General features: G+C 40.3%; 1 protein-coding gene across 3 annotated transcripts in view; it reads left to right on the forward strand.

Moving 5' to 3' along the window:
* The first annotated feature begins 312 nt into the window (after window positions 1-312).
* Window positions 313-19,221, forward strand: part of TEAD1 (TEA domain transcription factor 1) — a 205,422-nt gene continuing 186,513 nt past the window's right edge. For all 3 annotated transcript variants that reach the window (XM_078853225.1, XM_073347635.2, XM_073347636.2), the window contains exons 1-2: window positions 313-613; window positions 1,296-1,427. The gene's annotated coding sequence lies outside the window, so the exon portion shown is untranslated. The remainder of the gene's footprint in view (window positions 614-1,295; window positions 1,428-19,221) is intronic.

Here is a 19,221-nt window from a genome sequence, read left to right on the forward strand (position 1 = left end):
GGCGCAGTCCTCCGCCCTGCAAACCAACTCCAACTCTGTGCTCCTCGGTGCATAGCCCCGAGCTCTCGAGGCTGGCTGCAAATGCCTCGGCATGGGTGCGATATCCCATTGCAGCGTCAGGTGGCTTTTCCTGTGACTCCCCCTCAGTCCCCTCCCCATGTGATCTCTCCCCTCCCCATGGCTCCTCCCTCCTTAACCCCCCTCCCCGCCTGGACTTTCCTATGAGGTCACCAGCTGCTCCCTGGCTCCTCCCCCCTGCATCCCCTGCATGATGCGGGCCCAGACTCCACCTCCCTGTAGCGAGTCCGCTCCTCGCGTTCATTTCATTCCTCTCTCATTCCGAACATTCTTAGCATCGCTCGCGCCGCACAAGCCCATCCGAAAGCCCAGCCCGCCCCGCCACCGGCTTGGGCAGTAACTAATCACTTGAAGGGATTCAATAATCCTGCAAACAGCCAGCTATAGCCTAGATATAAATAGAGAAACTGCAGATTAAAAATAAACACGGGGCTATAAATAGCAACCCAAGCCCAGGGGGAGCTGGACGAAGTTTGCAATTGCATTGCAAAGAGCTGGTGGTGGTTGCAAAGGTGGGGAGTGGAGTGGAGTGGAGGTAAGTTTTGTGTGTGTATGTACGAGTATGTGGTCGCTGCTGCTCGGAGGGAGCTGCTGCTATGCTCATCTCTCTCCCTTTGCTTTGTGTGGCTGGGAGCGGGGGGGGTCTCCTTTTATTTGCTTGGAGAGCTACATAGGCAACTATGGCCCCCCTCTTTCTCCTCCCAACCCCCACCTCCAATCCCTGCAGGTGATCTGGGGAGGAGGGTAAGGAAAGGGACTTGGGGAGGGGGGGAAGAAGTTGTTTCCAATGGAGTTTTTGCTGCTTTGGGGTTGTAGCCAGAGCTGCAACAGGCGGCTGCTCCTGTTCCTCTCTCTCTCTCTCCCTCTCCCTCTCTCTCTCTCTCTCTGCTCCTTGCTGCTGCTTTCACTTAGTTGCCTGAGTCACTGCTTTGCAGCCTGGCGCTCGCTCACACACTCACACACACACACAAATCTTTGACATTTTTCACATTTTTCATGAAGAAGGAAGAAGTTAGGAGCGGCCCGTGGCTTGCAAAATAAAATCCTCATAATAATCCAAACTCTCCCAGCGTTGTGCCCTGCAAAAGTGACTCGCTCTGAATCGAGAGAGCTCTTGGGTTTCGTGCCTCGAGTTTTGTTTTCCTTCCCCCCTTTTCTTTTCCTCTAAAAGATGAAAGAAGGAATGTTCTTTTTTGCTGCTTCTTCTCCTTCTCCAGAGCTGCTGCTGCTGGTTAATTGCACATTCAAGTGGAAAATTTTCGGGAGTCAGCAGAAATATTGTATCCAAAAAAGACAAAGTCGCGGTTACAACAAAACTGAAGAGATTGTGCCTGGAAAACTTCCTTTCGGTAGGAACCATAGGGTTATTTATTTATCCGTAACCTTTTAAAGAGATCTGTTCTGCAGATGCCCACGGTGCTGATCCAAAGGCAGCCTTTGTTCACAGAAGTAAAATTTGCAAAGGAAGTACACTTTTAAGGGGGAGGGGAAAAGTTATATTACAGCCTTTGTAACAAAATTAAAACAAAAAGAAAGAGAAAGAGATTTCTGTTTTCATCCATCAGAAAAGTTCAAGCTCCTACCTGTGTTAATCCCATTCATGGTTTCCCCCCTCCTCTCTTGAAATCTGTTTTAAATTGAATGGAATCACTGTATAAAAATATTTATGAAACAATGAAATACCAGCCACCCCTGTTTCTCAGGAGAGTTGTTAATTTATTAGAAACAAGTGCCTGCCTTTGATTTGAAGAACTGAAAAGTGACCTCAATAAGTGCTGGAATATTAGGGAGCAGTTGTGCTTTACATTTTCTGAATGTAAATGGTTCCCGATTTTTTAAAACTTCCTTACCGAACACCATCTAACAAAGTCAGGGCCAGGAAGCATGTCAGAAGTCACTGACATTTTCTGATGTAAAATGTTATAGATATGAAATCCAAACTGAGATGGTACAGCACCCGAAAAAAGTAGCTATACAGCTGTATTCCTGTCCTGGGAAGAATAAATTCCTTTCCCTCTGTATTGATTAAGTTTGGAAACAATGTTGCTTATTACTAGCTTGTATAGTGATACTTGCTTTTCCTGTCTAGATTGTCACACACAGCAGCTATATCATTTTAAAACACTATTCTTTTACTGAAAGTTCAGCTACTACAGTCCATCTTGGTATGTACATCTATTAACTTAATGCATCCTGTGGAAAAATTCAGCTAAACAACATGGAGTATTATATACAATGCAATATAACACAGTTAGTGATTATAATTGCTTTGGGATTTAATCCCAAATACAGGATTTTTCATAGAATCCTAAATTTGGAATGCAGTATATAGTGTATTGCTATCTCTATAAATAGTTGGGGAATACCATTACAGGGGCATTAGACTGTGGTGGTGGTACACACTAAAACTATTAAAAATGATACAGACACCAGGATTACATTACTTTATTTTTTGAGGATGATATATATGGATTTCAAATAGAAATGCCAGAATTATTAATGCAGTAAACATTCTTTAAAAAGGGAAACTAGAGATTTTGTGTATGGGGACACATTTTTAATTTATAGCTGCTTAAAGAATGTTCCCTTTTTGAAAGAATTATGTTTAAACTTCCAGTTTTTTTTATCAGATCTGTTTCTTTTTCATTATTGCTCATTAAATGTATATTTTCTACTGTGCTGGTTTTGAATGAGGTCCTAATGTATTTTTTTAAAGCAGTAGGGGTAGTTCTGTGTTTTATCTGATGCTGATATAAACCAGCTGATCAAGCAAAGATATTTTGGTTGTAAGTGATGTACTTCATAGTTTTTCTTTATAATAGTACTTTCTTATTAAACGCACACAAAATATATTTTGAACTACAATTTCAAATGGTCTATTTAGCTGAAATATTTATATTTTCACACCACAAAAAGCAAACCACAACATCACTTCAAATTTGGAATATGGCTTGACATTATGCACACTTCTTTCTCAGTCAGAGCGCAGAATGTGGCTAAAATAGAATGTACACAAGGAGTAAAGCAGGGAGAAATTTTGATTTCATGTGAGCTTTAGTAAGGACAGCTTCTGCTTAATGAAGTTTAATTTAGAGTGGAAAGGAACAATCTAAATGTAAGTGGGAACTGGGCCCTCAGTGAATTTCCAGTTGAGATTGTTTGTTTATATTGTGGTATGTGTTTGTGAGCAACATGTATGGTATAATTTGCAACTTGTTTCTCTCTCTCTCTGTGTGTGCCAGGACAATGTACTGGTTTTGGATGGTATTAGAGTGGTTCGTAGGCTTTGGTGGTCTTTGACTGATAAAAGTCAAGCTCAATTAGGAGGAAGCAAGAACCCTAAATTTCTTTTTTTAAAGTAATGATTATAGCAAAACTATAAAGTGTCCCTCAAGACTCAGAACATTAAAAATAGTTTATTATAGACCCTTAATGCTTCAGAGAAGCAAAAGTGTAAGAGAGACCTCTTTTACTTAATGAAAAGATGAAGGTGGTTAATAACTTCATTTTTTGTAATATAGTATAATTGTCATTAATAAACCCAAATGTCAAAATGACTATGCAGTCAGATTAGTTTCAGTAGAAATAACTTTTTTTTTTAAGGATCACATGGAATTATTCCAAAAATATTAAATTTCTTTATGCAGTTTTCAGTGTATTTATTTACGGAGAGAGTGTTGCCTTAAAATTTGTGTCCTTCAAAAATATAACTGAATGTACCTTTTGTGATATATACCATTTTTATAATCCAGCCCTCTTTTTGACATTGTTATTTTATGTCTAATATTACATATAAGATGGTAGAACACAGACACTATCTTTTGAAAGCTATTCCCTTATTTTAGAATTTAAAGGTTTGTACAATCAGGCCCTCTCTTACATTAAAGTCAATGGGACGACTCACACAAGTATCAAATGCTAAGATATTTACAGCATATGCTTTATGTCCTTTGGCATAGTATGATATTTGATGTCTAAATGGAAAATCAAAAAGTAATAGTTATGTTTTTACATCTTTATTAATCAGCAGTGACTTAAGCAGGGTACCCGCATCTGATAACCTAGTTATAAAATGTACAGGATGCATTTCTAGTCACAGTGAGTCAAATCAGTCCTGTCAGTACTGTTTTGACAGAAAATGCAGATTCTAGGCAAAGTTTGACTTTTTTACAGTGATGCAAGTTCACAGTAACTCCACCAACTTTGTTAGATCCAAACATAACACTGAAAGCACCAACTGTGCAAGGGGCCTTTATTTATACGAGTAAATAATAACTTATTTGAGGATCTAAATGTACAGGGTTTGGGATTTAATTACCATTTCGTCACTTTGTAGTAATTTGCAAGGAAATTATTATTAGTTGCCTTGAGTATGAAGGTTGTATATTGCTAAACTACAATCATTTACTATTGTAAAGCTTAGTTATGCTTGACAAACTTTTAGTCCAGCGCCAGACTTGAGAAGTCAATCAGCTGGCTAAGGGGAAGCTGCAGAGTGCTATTAGAGGTTCTGTTGCAGTTTACACAAATACTGTACTATTTAAATGATAGCCTGTGCCACCTGAATGAATCAATTACATTATTTCTTGTAAAGCCAACTGATTCTAGGCCACAACTAATGACATGTTTTGCAAAGTAAAAAAAAAAATCTGTAATAAATCGTCCACGTAGGGCCTTATCCTTTACTTCAGTTTTTGCACAAAACTCCCTTTGACTTCTGTAAGTGGAACGAGGAAGGAATATTATTTCCTTGCGTAATTTTGTGTTTGAATTTTATGATTGCTCATTTCCAAAACATAAAAAGCGCCTAATTCAGTGCACTGAAACACCAGTTCCAAATTCCAGCACCCAAATCAATCACTTAGAAATACAGACAGAACTCTGCTGATTTAATTCTTCTGATGCATACAGGTCTTTGTGTGAAATCCTGATCCCACTGAAGTCAAATGGGAGTTTTGCCACTGGCTTCAGTAGGGCCAGGATTTCACCTTTTGTGGAAAACAGGTTAGGCAACTTTAAAAAACATATATTGTCAAAGACAAAAGGCCACCATGTCATCTTTGTGAAGCAGAACTGTCTGTTTGTTTACAAGTCTTTGCCACAGTCTAATCCATAACAATTTATTTGACTAGCTGTCTTACACAGGGAGAGTATGTTTGCTCCACGGACACTGAGCCACTAATCTTGTACTGTATGCATTTATTTGTTGCATGCATTTTTGTAGACTCATCAAGAACATTATGAAAATCCATTTAAAGTTTGAAATGTTCAGGGGAACTTTCATACTCATTGCGGAGATGCAGATCTTCCTTCTCAGCGCCTCCAAATTATATGAAGGTTCCCCAAAAGCAGCCCATTTTATTTTGGAGCTAGTCCAATAAAAGGTCTACAACTTCTTGTTCTTTGAATTTTAGCCTCCATTTACTGGAACAACATGATTATCACTTCTGCATCCTGTCGTATGGGTCCAAGTGGCTTTCTTAGATTTTTAGCTCTTATTAGGTCTTCATTAGACATTTTAGTCTGAGGTGCACTGTAGGTTGTAGCAGAAGCATATAAACCCAAAATGAAAGTTTGTTTGCTAGCACATCTCTGGTTTCAAAAGACAGAATTTGGAACCTCAGTGTATGTGGAGGGGGGAAAAATTCAGGATCTTGGGTAAAACGATTAAAATGCTATTGACCGAGAATCTAAAAAAATGACAAATGCTGCTGTTTTTACAGATACATAAACTGAAAACTGCTGCTAATGATGGGAAATGTTAATTATGTGAGAACATATTGAACGTATATTCTCTGGCATGAACTTTTTTAAATGCATCAACTGTGCTGCCTTTTATGCACACAGCTTTCTAATTATCATAATTCAGTACAGCTCTGGCTTTTGGAAGGAGTTCAAGTGCAGTCGCAACTTAACATGAAAGGAGATTTTTTATTTTTTTTTTTAAACTGGAATGTTCAAGAACAACTTGAAAAGATAATCTAAAAATGCTATATACTTAGCTGAGTATGAGTAAAAAAATACATGTATTCCTATAACTGGCTACCAAAGTAAATAAGATTATTAGAACAGATAGTTATCTATGTATCTCATTATCTCACTCTCACACATACACACACAACTCAAAACACATTTTCATAATTGGATACCTTAGGTGGTTCTACCTCCTATTGATAAACGGTATTTTTTATTTTGTCACATTTCTTGAAATGATAAATGAAGTAAGTGGATAACCATATTGTTAAAAAGACACTTTCTGAAACAGTGCAGAGGTAAGAAATATAACTGCAGCATTAAAAAAAAAAAGGAAGAGTACGAGATCCTCATGATTCTTCAGTGTAAAGCAGATGTGAATCTGTCACTTCTGCTGTGGCTCCACTGTAAATCATCCTTATCTATCACTATTCACACCTTGCCTTTATGGCATTTGACAGGGTTGTAAAAATTCCAGTTCTTTCAAACCTCTTTAAAAGTTCTTAAATGAGGGGAAAATAACTTACATTTAACTTAAACTTGAATGATCCTTTCACGTGCGTTTTTTGCTTGTTTGTTTTGTAAGGACCACAGCATTAGGTTTGTCTGTTTATCAAGTTTCAAGCTTAAAAAGGAAAAGACAAGTCTGAAAAAAAAAAAAAGATCACGTCTTACCCTTTTTACTACAGTACGTGCTACGTTGCTAAAATGCAAAGAAAACCCCAGTGAAACAAAATGACTTCATTTGAGCTGGCACTTAAGAGCAGAATTCACTTCCATAGTGCTGAAATAAAAGAAGCTAAGTGTTTTAAATAGCCACTCCCCTAGGCCAGAGTGTTTTTTAGAAAAGCTCATTGTCTAGATTTGAGCTGTAGCAGTATGTCTGCCTCTGTTAAATCTCCCAAACCAGGCAACTCGATTTCTAAAGTTGACATCTGGTTTACTCTTTGTTCACCTGTTTAAAAAAAATGCAAATAGACGAGCAAGCCATTGCCCTAGAGCTCTTAAAAAAATGCTGTTGACAGTTTGTCAAATAGTGCTTCCAGTCTAAATCTGCAGTAGCCTATTGTTATGCCAGCAACAGGCAACAGAAGTTGTGGCACCATATGGCTAGTATATGCTTCAGATAAGCTATCTTTAATTTAGTTTACCAATAGCGTTTTGATATGCTTCATGTTTGAATCACCAACCACTATGGGCTTTGGGTATTTTTGGTGCCAGATTATTCCTTAACCTTATAGGCATCACAATTATTCCCTTGGTGGAATCTCAGTGATGCTGTTGAACAATAATGCTTGTTTTTGGAATTAGCCAGGGCATTCTTTACATTGTTGTCTTTGCTTTCAGTCATGAGATTATAATTTGGGAATGCTGCTTTAGTCTTGACATGAGAAAATGTCAGAGCAGACTAAAAGAAAACAGGAAGTAAATTCACACAGTAGCATGGAGAGTGCGCCCCCCATTTAAAAAATAGTGTGTGTAGGTTTGCATTTAGTAATGATGGAAAGGAAATACGGTGTTCTTTTATTATGAACAATTTCCTTTCTAAAAAAACAAAAACTGTGTCCTGCAACTAACTTGCAGTTTTAAAGTATTCTGTAAACATCTGAAAATCATTTCATTTCCCACATCCCTGATTCCATCTTTATTCTTAAAACAAATCAGCCTGGCAAAATTTGTTGGTTAATACCAAGGCACTGACTAGATCTTTTGAATATTGCTTTCAAGATCGACTGAAAACCTTCTGCAAGGCTCTGTGGAAACTCCTTCATTCTCAGTTTTTTCTAATCAGCTTGCCTCTTGCAGCAGGAAAATAACAATTCTAACAGAGTCATCCATTCAAAGCTGGGTGGATGTCCTCAGGGTTGGATCTTTCTGCATTGCTTCTGACCTTGTCACACATTCCTCTCCTGCTTCTGCCTCTATGGCTTCATCTCTCTTTTTGCTTAAAGGGCACCATGTCTCTGTCTTCTGTTTCTTGGCTCCCCTTCTCTCTTTCTACATACATTTCTTTGCTCTTGGGCTTCTCTTTATTAGGCACTCTCTCTGTGAGATGCCATTTTTCCTGTTCTGTCAGTCTCACCACTCCCTTCCTCTCTCCTCTGCCCACCCCAGTTCTCTTCTCCAGTTACTTTCATGCTTTCTCCATCTGGTCTCTTTAGCCAGTCCTGATCACAACAGTTATTTTCGAATACTGATTATTTCTAAGCATGCATTACTTTGTTTATAGTGCCTTTGGTGCTCATGACATGTTACTGAGCAGTAAGAGGATAAGGTTCTTGCCCAGAGGAACTTATACCCTACATTTAAACCAATTCACTGATTCTGCCCTTCAGTGACTAGAAGGGGTCAAAGAGAAGGGATACACTATCTTGCTTCCTGTATTGTAATCGCAGTTTAAAAACAATGTAATTGTAAAACCAATTCTAAATTAAAATAGTTCTCAGGGAATGTGGTAGATTGACAATGCAGGAAGCAGGACAATATTTACAGACCAAGTATAGATCAGTCAGCGACCCTTGACTGATCCCCATCACAATGGCCTGAGTACTAACTTGATGGGACACCTTTAGTAGTAAAAGCATAATTCCCTGCCTTTGGCCTCTCTGCTGAGCTAGTAACAACTTTTGAGAACTTCCAACCTGGTACAGATTTGATCAGTAATCCCTCACTTGATCTGATGTATGTAGGGCAGATTTTCAGAGGTTTGCTTATACCAAATGACAAGTGAATGTGGAAGACCTTGGTCCAAATCCCTCCTCTAAATAATTTAGAGACTTAAACCCATATCTCCCAGGTGAGTGCCCTAACCTCTGATCTATAGGATATAGTGAGGATTTGAACCCAGCTCTCCCACATCCTGGTTGAGTATTCTAACTACCAGGGCATAAGGGGGGAGTGGATCGCCTCAGTTTCCCTTGAGAAAGGGTTTACCTGGCTTAGGCACCTAACTCCAGGAGGAGGTTCATGGCTGTGAATCCCAAGTGGAGCTAGGTTCCTAGCTCCCCTTGGGGGCAGGGATTAGGATACCCCCACCTCTTCAGTGTTTCCTACTGGCTAGCTTAGGTGGCTCCCACTCAGCTTGCTGGCTTTTGTGAATTCCCTTTTGTTCCTAACTCTCCCCATTGATTGTACAGGGAGCCTGGGTGCCTAATTCAGGCTATGGATTCTGTGAGGTGGCAGGGCCCCTAAAAGTTAGGAATTGCAACACTGGGTTTTGCAATGCCCGAATCACCCTTTGTATCTAAGTGCTTACAGATGAACGGCTTGCTATTCAGTCTTCAGTCCACTGACCCATCTTGTCATCTCCCATGTTGGACTGATGGGACAATTAAAATGTAACATCTGTATTTTCTTAACAAGTAAGACAAGTCTTTACATGGTTTGATTTTCGTGGTTAAATTTTAGAACCCAGGAAGTTTGAGTTAATTTGGTATCTACTTAAGTGGGTTTTCCCAACCCTTGCTTGGATACAGTTTTTGTTGTGCAATAGCAAATCCGTAGTGCCAAATAAAATCTATTTCATTCAGTAAATTTACTATTATTTATGTATAGTAATTTCTTTCATCACTTCTTGGAATGTTTAGTGCATGCCCATTATTCAGTTACAAAATATGGATTTGAAAGGGCATATTGTAAAGGCAAGGTTTAAAATATGCAACTTTACATATCCAGTTCCTATTTATTAGGTTGCAGTATCAGTTATATGTTTTGTTAGCAAAACAATGCCACATAACTCAGTCTTGCAAAACCTCTAGAAACAATACAGAAAAGGACTGAAGAGTAACAGAATTATTATAAATCATGGTATGTTTGGAAAATTAACTAATGTCCTGGCCTGTGAGATTTTGGAAACAAATTAAATAATCCTCTTTTTTTTTAGGTAACAGGCTGCTTTTAATGGTTCTTCTCTATTAAGGAAAGTACAGTATTGAAGGTTATTTATTTCTGGGCATGCAGCACGGGGTGAAGAGCCTGCAATTCAGCTAGCAAGGCCTCTGTGCCCTGAGGTAAACTCTATTTCACAAAGGGAATTTTGATTATGGTCTACTGCTCTGTAGCATAGTGGAGGCTTCAAGAGGCAAGTGGTAAATGCTACTAAAGAAAAAGCTGGATTGGAGCCACTGACGTCATCTAAGTAAATCTGCTGTAGGACTATAGCCATAAAATGACTGCCAGCCACTGAGCGCACTTTGGCCTTTTCTTGTCAACTGTTTTAACTGCTTTTTTTTTTTTAAAGCAACTTGCATTTTGTTTTCTTTTTCTGTGCGAGTCCTGTGCATGTTGAATGTGTACAAAGGCAAAGGAACACCCCCTCCGACACTCTACGTCCGCATGTGTGTAGCTACAGTTGCCATTCAGAAATAAAAAGTAATCCAGTACTTTTCCATACATGATGAGAGCAGAATTAAGCTTCCCTCTCAAGCTGTTTCTTAGGTAAGAGGCTGGCAGTTCAGGTTACAGCGAACTGATGAGATTTCTGTTGCAAGCAAAAATGTTTTTGATAGTTTAGCAAACATGCTTTCCTCTATGGAATAAATAATAAAATAAAAAGATGACTGGCTGCAAATTCTGTATTTGCACAAACGATTTCAGGAGCTTAAGATCCAGTTGACTAGCACTGTAGCCATTACTTTCAGATTGATCATTGCAGTGCTATGAAAATGGAACTTTCCCCAATTTACTGTCACCAGCTGGTCCCCGATTATACATGGTTACATAAATCATGTATCAACAATAGCAACACTAGAGTTTGTTGATTAAAATGTGGCTGTAGATATTTTTGTACGTGGGGGGATGATATCTAAAAATACATCTGATATCCCACCTGTCCTCCACTTCTGGGAAGTTTAGATGGGTCAGGATCGCAGCAAAGATACTAGGTTTGGATTGTGGCTTTTGAATTCCTTGTCAGCATTCTCTTGGAAGGTGGTCACATTTTTGCCCCTAATTTGGGAGGCATTTTTTGTAGATGTATTTTGAGTCACTGTTAGGAAAGTAAAAATGGGTGTATAGTGAAAAACATTTGTAATTGTTTAGGTAATATTTTTCCTCTAAAATATTTTTCTTCCTTTAAAATAGAAATTAAGCATCATTCAGACTGGTTTTTGAATTCATGAGTTTTATGATCAAAAACATATTAAAACCAGTATCTTATCCATGAATCATTAGATGAGTCAGTTCCTGAAACCACTATACAAGCCACACAGTTCTTGGCTACAACTGAATGCAGGAAATCCAGGCTTCAATAACTTCCTTTCCCAGTACTGGCTATGGCGGTATTAGTGGTTAGTATATGCTGCTCTTGTAAGCAATCGGAAGATGTACGTCTGAGGAACAAAGGCACTCAAGTCAATTTGCTGAAACTGTTTATAATTTGTGGTCTTGATTTGGATGTCTGGATATATTGGCATATACTAGATTATGTGCAGCAATCTCTCTCTTTTTTTTCAGCAGTAAAATTCAGAATGTAAAATGCAGTGGGCAAAATTCTTTGACAAAACCCTTCTACCAGTTTTTCAAAAATCTTTGATGTTGCGGAGATTTTTAGTGCTATCAGAAGAATAACAAACAGCAATGCAGAAAGGCTGAACTTTTAAGAGTGCATTTGAAATGTTTATTTAAGTTATTTTATCTTTATTCTTTTGTAACAAACTATTTTATGCTGCTTCAGTGTTCCAAGGGAACTTTAAAAAAACCCCAGCCAAACAAACTTGGAACTTGTAAAACAAAAACACATGATTTGTTTTTTGGTCTGTCTTTTTGCTGTGAAAACTGTTTGTCTCCTCATAACCAAGGACACATTGATTATCTCTATCTCGCTACAGCCATGTTGGCTACAGAATCCAGCTCTTTGAATATGAAGTGTCTACACTACCACAGATACTTCAACATCTGTTCAGGTGAAAGTAATTTTTACCTGCCCGGACTGAATGGGTGAAATTCAGCCTTGCAATTCAGATCTGAATGCATTTAGATAAGGAAAGAATTGGCCTATTATATTTTTCTTAAATATTCTGAAAGATAGCTTGGTATCTTTACATTTTGGCTTTCAGTCGTCAACGCTGTAAGGGAAATAATTAGCATCCCAAAAAACCCAGCATCTACCTATCTTTCATTCTTCTTCTTTGTTCTTATCTCCAAAAAATTGCCCTGCCATAACAAACATATAATGCAGGTCTGGAGAATAGGAATGGTCCTCATGGTTACTTGGAATATAAAGAAATGATCAAATACAGCACTAATTAAAAACAAGTAAAAGTTAAAGTACTGTAATTTGTTAAAAAAAAAAGAATCCTACAAAGCAAGTATTTGTCTTTTGAAGTAATCTTTTAAAAACAATTTAGAGTTTTCAACAGCTTAAGAAATATTGAGCTCTTCATTTAATTAGGCATCATGATTATTCAAGAATTAACCTATTTATTTATTTATTTATTTTTTGCTTTAAGTAATGTGTGAATAAACCACTTATTTTGTAAAGCATTCTGTGGGGCAGTTTCTCTGCTGAGGGTTACAGCAGCCCCAGTGAATGAGGAGGAGCTGTGTCATAGGGGTTTTCCCAGACATAAATAATTTTGAGGGATGGTGAGAGGTCATGAGGTATAGCAGTCTCTCTCATGGCAGGTAAGTTTCTTTGCCCTGAAAGGCACAATGCTTTGCAAGGTTAACAGCTCTACTCTGTAGGCCAGTGTAGTCCATTCAGTTTTCCCATCTGATTGAAACCCAGAAGGAACCTGGCATCATCCCCAGGGAGGTGCAGTGCTACTGTGGTTTCTCCAGTTCTAGCTTTCGGTGGGCGGTTGGATTGCTGTAGGCATGGGTTCCTGCCAGTGATTTATGGGAACTTCCACAGTTGCAGAGAACATCCCAACCAAACAGCTCTGTTGCTACGGATGTACCGAAGACAGTTTATCCGATGACAATTAAGGTAATGCTGTCAAGTCACTTGGACCTTGGATTTAACTTACTGTAAAGCTATGCAGTGTGCTAGGAAACATGCTCACTGTTCCACTAGTGAATGTTGATTTGGGGTATTTTTCGTTTAAAATTGCGTGTTTTAGCAGCACTGATGAACAGTGCATTTGCACAGTACAGGATCAAAGAGCACATGAAAAGCCTTCGTGTTGGTGACCACATAATGGGCAATTTTTTTCTCTATCATCCAGTGTTAAACAACTGATTGTTTAAAAAATAATAACAATAATTTAAAAAGCCCTTAAAATGGAATAAGGATCATGTTCCTATTATGATGGAAAAGTTTAGAAGCAAGTTAGTCATGTGTTACATGACTTGTTTGTCTTTAATTATTTCAGTTCTAAGGAAATTAGGATGTTTTAGTATCGTTTTCCTATTTTAAAGGTTTTGCATACCTGAATTTTAATACATAAGCTTGCAGGTTACTTTTTTGCCCACACTTTATATGTGTTTTAAATCTAACATTTTATGTGTGAAGTAACGATCTGAGAAGCAACTCTAATGTGAATTTCAGCTTGGGATTAGAGGCCTGGGGCTTTGAATTGCTTACTGTCTGTAGACCAAGTCGTCACTGGCCAGTGATTGATTCATTAATTAAAATCAATTTAAATGGATTTGTAAGCCTCATGTAACAGATTATCTTATTAACAGCATAGAAAAGGCAGTGTGATCTGTGAGGAATGTGTCACTTTAGACAAAATGTAACATGATTTTATGGGAGAATTTCATGAATTGCTGCTGCCCTAAGTGATCTATGCAAATGAAAGAGCCTTGCTTAAATCCTACATTAAACAGACTCTTCCTGTTGAAGAATTTTTATTTTTAGTGAGTCTCCTCCAAAAGACTTGCCTTTAATCTTAACCTGTGTGCGTATGTGTGCTCGTGTGTGTATTCATGCCCGCAAGGACACTTTAAATATCACGTAGCTTCTGACAAAGTCTGGTCTTTAAAATTCCTGCAGAGGCTCTTCCAGAGCAAAGGAAAACATGCCCATGTTTTTCTTTTCTGTTTTTGTTTTTAAAAATAACAACAAAACAAAATGTCAGAAAGAACATCGAATGACAGTTAATCCATGATCTGCCTGCTCAGCAGTCCGGTCTAGGGAAGATGCTTTGCAGGCTGGAGGTGCAACGTGGACTGAGAGAAACAGTGGCAACAGTGAAAGTGGTGTCACGATAGCAACAAAAGTCTCCCTTATTAGTAGGAGGACCCAACTTTTCTTTCGTTTTAAATTAAATCAACAACTTTTGGCAAAACCCTCACTTTTAAAATATTCAATGATTTTCCACCACATTTCGAGGCCATCCTTCCGGGCAGCGGTGTACTCTGATAGATTCTTATTTCCTGTGATGGAGTCTCAAGAATGCCCAACTCAGCTGACATTGAGATCAGTGGGAGTTTTGCCATTGACTTCATTTGGGATGGCACTGTGACCAGAATGTGACGATTTACAGGGAACTTCTCAGCAATGCCACCTGTGTCTGTTCTCTCCAGTCTAGCTTACCCTTCATGCTGCTCTGACATGCAAGAGTTTAAACTGCTCTTGCTTCAGTGTTGCATCTGTTCGCTTTATAACTTTTCTCCTTAATTTATCCCCGTTGTGCCTTTGAAGTTAAGGGGTGAAATCATGACCCTGTTGACAACAATGGCAGAACTCCTATTGACTTCAGTGGTGCCAGGATTTCCCCCAAAGTCTCTTTCCCACCAGATGGATTGGAGCTCTTTTATGTCTGTTCTAATAGATAGGAATCAATTGTTGATGCCAGCTGAGTTTTATATGACACGTCTTTTTTTAAAGCAATAACTCCATGTAACTTGGAAGTAGTTCATGGAAATTATTCCTCTAGTGATTCTTTAAAACCAAATGGCGCTAGTGAGTGCTGTCACATGGCTTCCTTGTCATTTGCATTACGGAGAGGTACTAGCCTTTTTGTGGTTAATTCTGAAACTATATCTCCACCGTAAACCCAACTTTGATCACTCGTTGCCAAAATGAAGCCTGTCTGCCTGAAATAATACAACTTTGATCTTTTACCAGGGTAGAATGGCTCTTTATTGTTTTGAGGAAAATCACAAAAGTTGTTTGGGAGATTTTATTTCTTCATTAGTGTCCCACTTACTGACTGATCTACCTCGCCAGAGTGCCTGGCCCAGAATCCTTACTGGTAATGGATAGCTAGCTCTTGATGTTTGCTGCTATTCCCATTATTTGACTTGTGGAGATGTGAGAGGAAAGATAATTCCTTTTACAATGGTCCTGGGGACATGTCCACCCACTGACAGCTGTTGGGTCAATTTAGTGGGAAGATAGGAAAAAGCAGTAAAGGGTTGGAGAGGATAGTGACAACAACTGGCAGGATTCCTCGGTGACCGTGTGCAATTTCCAAAAACCACATCGGGCATATAATCTCTCAGCTGTGTGGCTGACCAGCTCCTTTTTCTCCTCCTGAGTTTCTGGCCTGAGGCTTGAGGGTCAGTTTGGAGTGGGGTTGCCATGGGAAAACTAAAGACAGAGATCACACTGTGGTTCGCCGGGTTAGGCCTGGGTCTGGAAACCAGCATTTTGATTTGCTGTTTCACTTTGGCCAAATCATATAAACCTCCACGTTTTTCCATCTGTAAAAAGGTGGCTAATTTGCTCCTGGGAGAATGATAAATTAGCTGTTGTTTGTACACTGCTTTGAAAATGGAAACCCACACAATACATGCATATGACTACTCTTTATGAGACCTCTATGGCTTGGAAAGGAGCTGGGTGATTCTCAGGCTCTCCCTGTTGAAAAGGACTGGGAGGGAATAGGGGGTGGGGTGGGCTATACCAGGCTGCAGCCTTTTCTTGTAGATTTAAAAAGAGAAGAAGCGAAAGAGAGAGAATGTACAGAGCTGCCGTGGAGTTGAGTGGTGGGGCACGTATGTTCAATTGTGGTGGTAAACCAGCCTGCTTTTTCCCACGCTCCGTGGAAAGTCATTGGCACAGAATGGTGCAGCACTGTGAAGGCCTGACTCTGTCTCCTGTTCTAGCATTTACTAGCAAATAAAAAGTGCACCGACGTGTCCTTCAGTTATTTCATTTTACATTTTCCAGTTCTAGGCTACTGAGAACCACAATTTCAATGAATGGACTTTCTTCAGTTGAATTTATACAGTAGGATTCTGGCGAAAAGGAAGAGGACATTGTTGGTGAATAGCTTTTAAATGGCATACTGCATAACCCTGCCATTATGACTTCAGGGAGTGTTTTCAATTCTACTGTGAATCTTAGTAACATTTGTCTTCTATCAAGGCAGCAAAGGTGTGTGTGTGTGTTGCAAACATTGTGAAATGGTTCTTAGTTGTCCTAAAAATTATAAATAGTTCAGTTGGTTCAATTATTCCTGTTGTAAGCATACATTTTATAATAAGTCATAGTTATAGTGCAGTATTGTATGAAATGCAATTCAGTTTCTAGTAACAAAATTTCCACGGTGCTGTATATGAAGGTCAGTGGTATGTAATTATCTGGTGGACTGGTGACAGGTGCTGTGTAGGAAGTGTTCTTGCCCTTGACACTACATGTAGTAATTAAGCTAAGGGTCTATTATAAAAAGTGTAGAAAATACCCTATTTTTTTTTTTATAAATACTGGTCATAACATATAGTTTAGTAATACCACATTAAATGTGTACTGATGCCTTAATAGTCTATGTCAAGGTTTATATATTGGAAATATATCATTTCCTGTTTGGCCAGCGTGACTGGTGACTGTGCAGATCTCATCAGCAGAGGTGACCATGGAGTCCCAGAATAGCAAAAGAGCTCCAGCATAGACCGAACGGGAGGTACTGGATCTGATCACTGTATGGGGAGACGAATCCGTGCTATTAGAACTCTGTTCCAAAAGACAAAATGCCAAAATATTTGAAAAAATCTCCAAGGGCATGAAGGACAGAGACAATCACAGGGACCCGCAGCAGTGCCGCGTGAAACTTAAGGAGCTCAGGCAAGCCTACCAAAAAACCCAAGAGGCAAACGCTCGCTGAGGGTCAGAGCCCCAGACATGCTGCTTCTATGATGAGCTTCATGCAATTTTAGGGGGTGCCCCATAACTAACCCACACCTGTACGTGGACTCTTGCAAGGGAGTCTCACGCAACAGGGATGAGGAATTTGGGGACGAGGAAGATGCTAGCGCACACCAGGCAAGCGGAGAAACAGTTCTTCCTGACAGCCAGGAACTGTTTATTACCCTGGAGACAGTACCCTCCCAACCCAGGCTCCAGGACCTTGAAGGCAGAGAAGGCACCTCTGGTGAGTGTACCTTTGTAAATATAACACACGGTTTAAAAGCAAGCATGTTTAATGTTTAATTTGCCCTGAAGACTTGAGATGCATTCGCGGCCAGTACAGCTACTGGAAAGTCTGTTAATGTGTCTGGGGATGGAGTGGAAGTCCTCCAGGGACATCTCAGTGAAGCTGTGCTGGAGGTACTCCCAAAGCCTTTGCGAAAGGTTTCTGGGGAGGGCAGCCTTACTGCGTTCTCCATGGTAGGACACTTTACCACGGCAGGCCAGTAGCACGTAGTCCAGAATCATTGCATAAGAAAGCATGGCAGCGTGTGGTCCCGGTGTTTGCTGGCATTCAAGCAACAGCCGTTCTTTATCACTCTGTGTTATCCTTCATCCCCTGGTTGAAATAGGGGAATTTTATTAAGGGGACATTCATAGGTGGCCCTTCCTGCTGGGCTGTTTGCTTGTGGCTGAAAAGAAATCATCCCTGCTGCTAGCCACGCGGTGGGGGGAGGGGTGCAGTGATCATCCCAGAGAATTGGGTGTGTGTGTGGGGGGGGTTTATTTGGGTTTGTGCTGCTGGTTAACCCAAAAACATCAGCCCCTCCTTTTACTTGGCCAATGTGTCTTTTTCAATTTTAATCTCCCTTTTTTTCCTCCCGCAGCTGCAAATGTTTCAACGCTGCGACTAGCATCTCTGTCCCAGAGGCTAGCGCAGGTAAGAAGGTGAAAAAAAACGCACTCGCGATGAAATGTTCCTTGAGCTCATGCAGTCCACCCAAACTGAAAGAGCCCAGCAGAATGCGTGGAGACAGACAATGGCAGAGTCCAGGAAAGCACAAAATGAACGCGAGGACAAGTGGCGGGAGCAACAGGAGAGGTGGCGGGATCAAGAGGAAAGGTGGCAGCAGCATGATGAAAGGAGGCAGGATGCAATGCTGAGGCTACTGGAGGATCAAACTGATATCCTCCGGCGTATGGTTGAGGTGCAGGAAAGGCACAGACCGCCACTGCAACCCCTGTGTAACCAACCGCCCTCCTCCGCAAGTTCCATAACCTCCTCACCCAGATGCCCAAGAACGCGGGGGTGGATGGGGCACTCTGGGCACCCAACCACTCCACCCCAGAGGACTGCCCAAGCAACAGAAGGCTGGCATTCAATAAGTTTTGAAGTGCAGTGTGGCCTTGTCCTTCCCTCCTCCCCTCCTCTCCCACCCCACCCGGTGCTTCCCTCCTCCACCACCCCTCCTGGGCTACCTTGGCAGTTATCCCCCTATTTGTGTGACGAATTAATAAAGAATGCATGAATTTGAAACAACAATGACTTTATTGCCTCTGCAGTAAAGCGGTGATCGAAGTGGGAGGGGAGGGCGGTTGGCTTACAGGGAAGTAGAGTGAACCAAGGGGGTGGGTTTTCATCAAGGAGAAACAAACAGAACTGTCACACCATAGCCTGGTCAGCCATGAAACTGGATTTCAATGCTTCTCTGAGGCGCAGCACACATCTAACTGCCCTGGTGTCTGGCTGCCCGTAATCAGCGGCCAGGCGATTTGCCTCAACTTCCCACCCGGCCATAAACATTCCCACCTTACTCTCACAGATCCTGTGAAGCAAGCAGTAATAACAATGGGAATATTGGTTTCGCTGAGGTCTGACTGAGTCAGAAAACTGCGCCAGCGTGCTTTTAAACATCCAAATGCACATTCTACCACCATTCTGCACTTGCTCAGCCTATAGTTGAACAGCTCCTGACTGCTGTCCAGGGTGCTTGTGTATGGCTTCATGAGCCATGGCATTAAGGGGTAGGCTAGGTCCCCAAGGATAACTATAGGCATTTCAACATCCCCAATGGTTATTTTCTGGTCTGGGAGGTAAGTCCCTTGCTGCAGCTGTTCAAACAGACCAGGGTTCCTGAAGATGCGAGGGTTCT

This window comes from Lepidochelys kempii, chromosome 6 (assembly GCF_965140285.1).
Source record: "Lepidochelys kempii isolate rLepKem1 chromosome 6, rLepKem1.hap1, whole genome shotgun sequence".
In the NCBI taxonomy this organism is placed as follows: Eukaryota; Metazoa; Chordata; order Testudines; family Cheloniidae; genus Lepidochelys; species Lepidochelys kempii.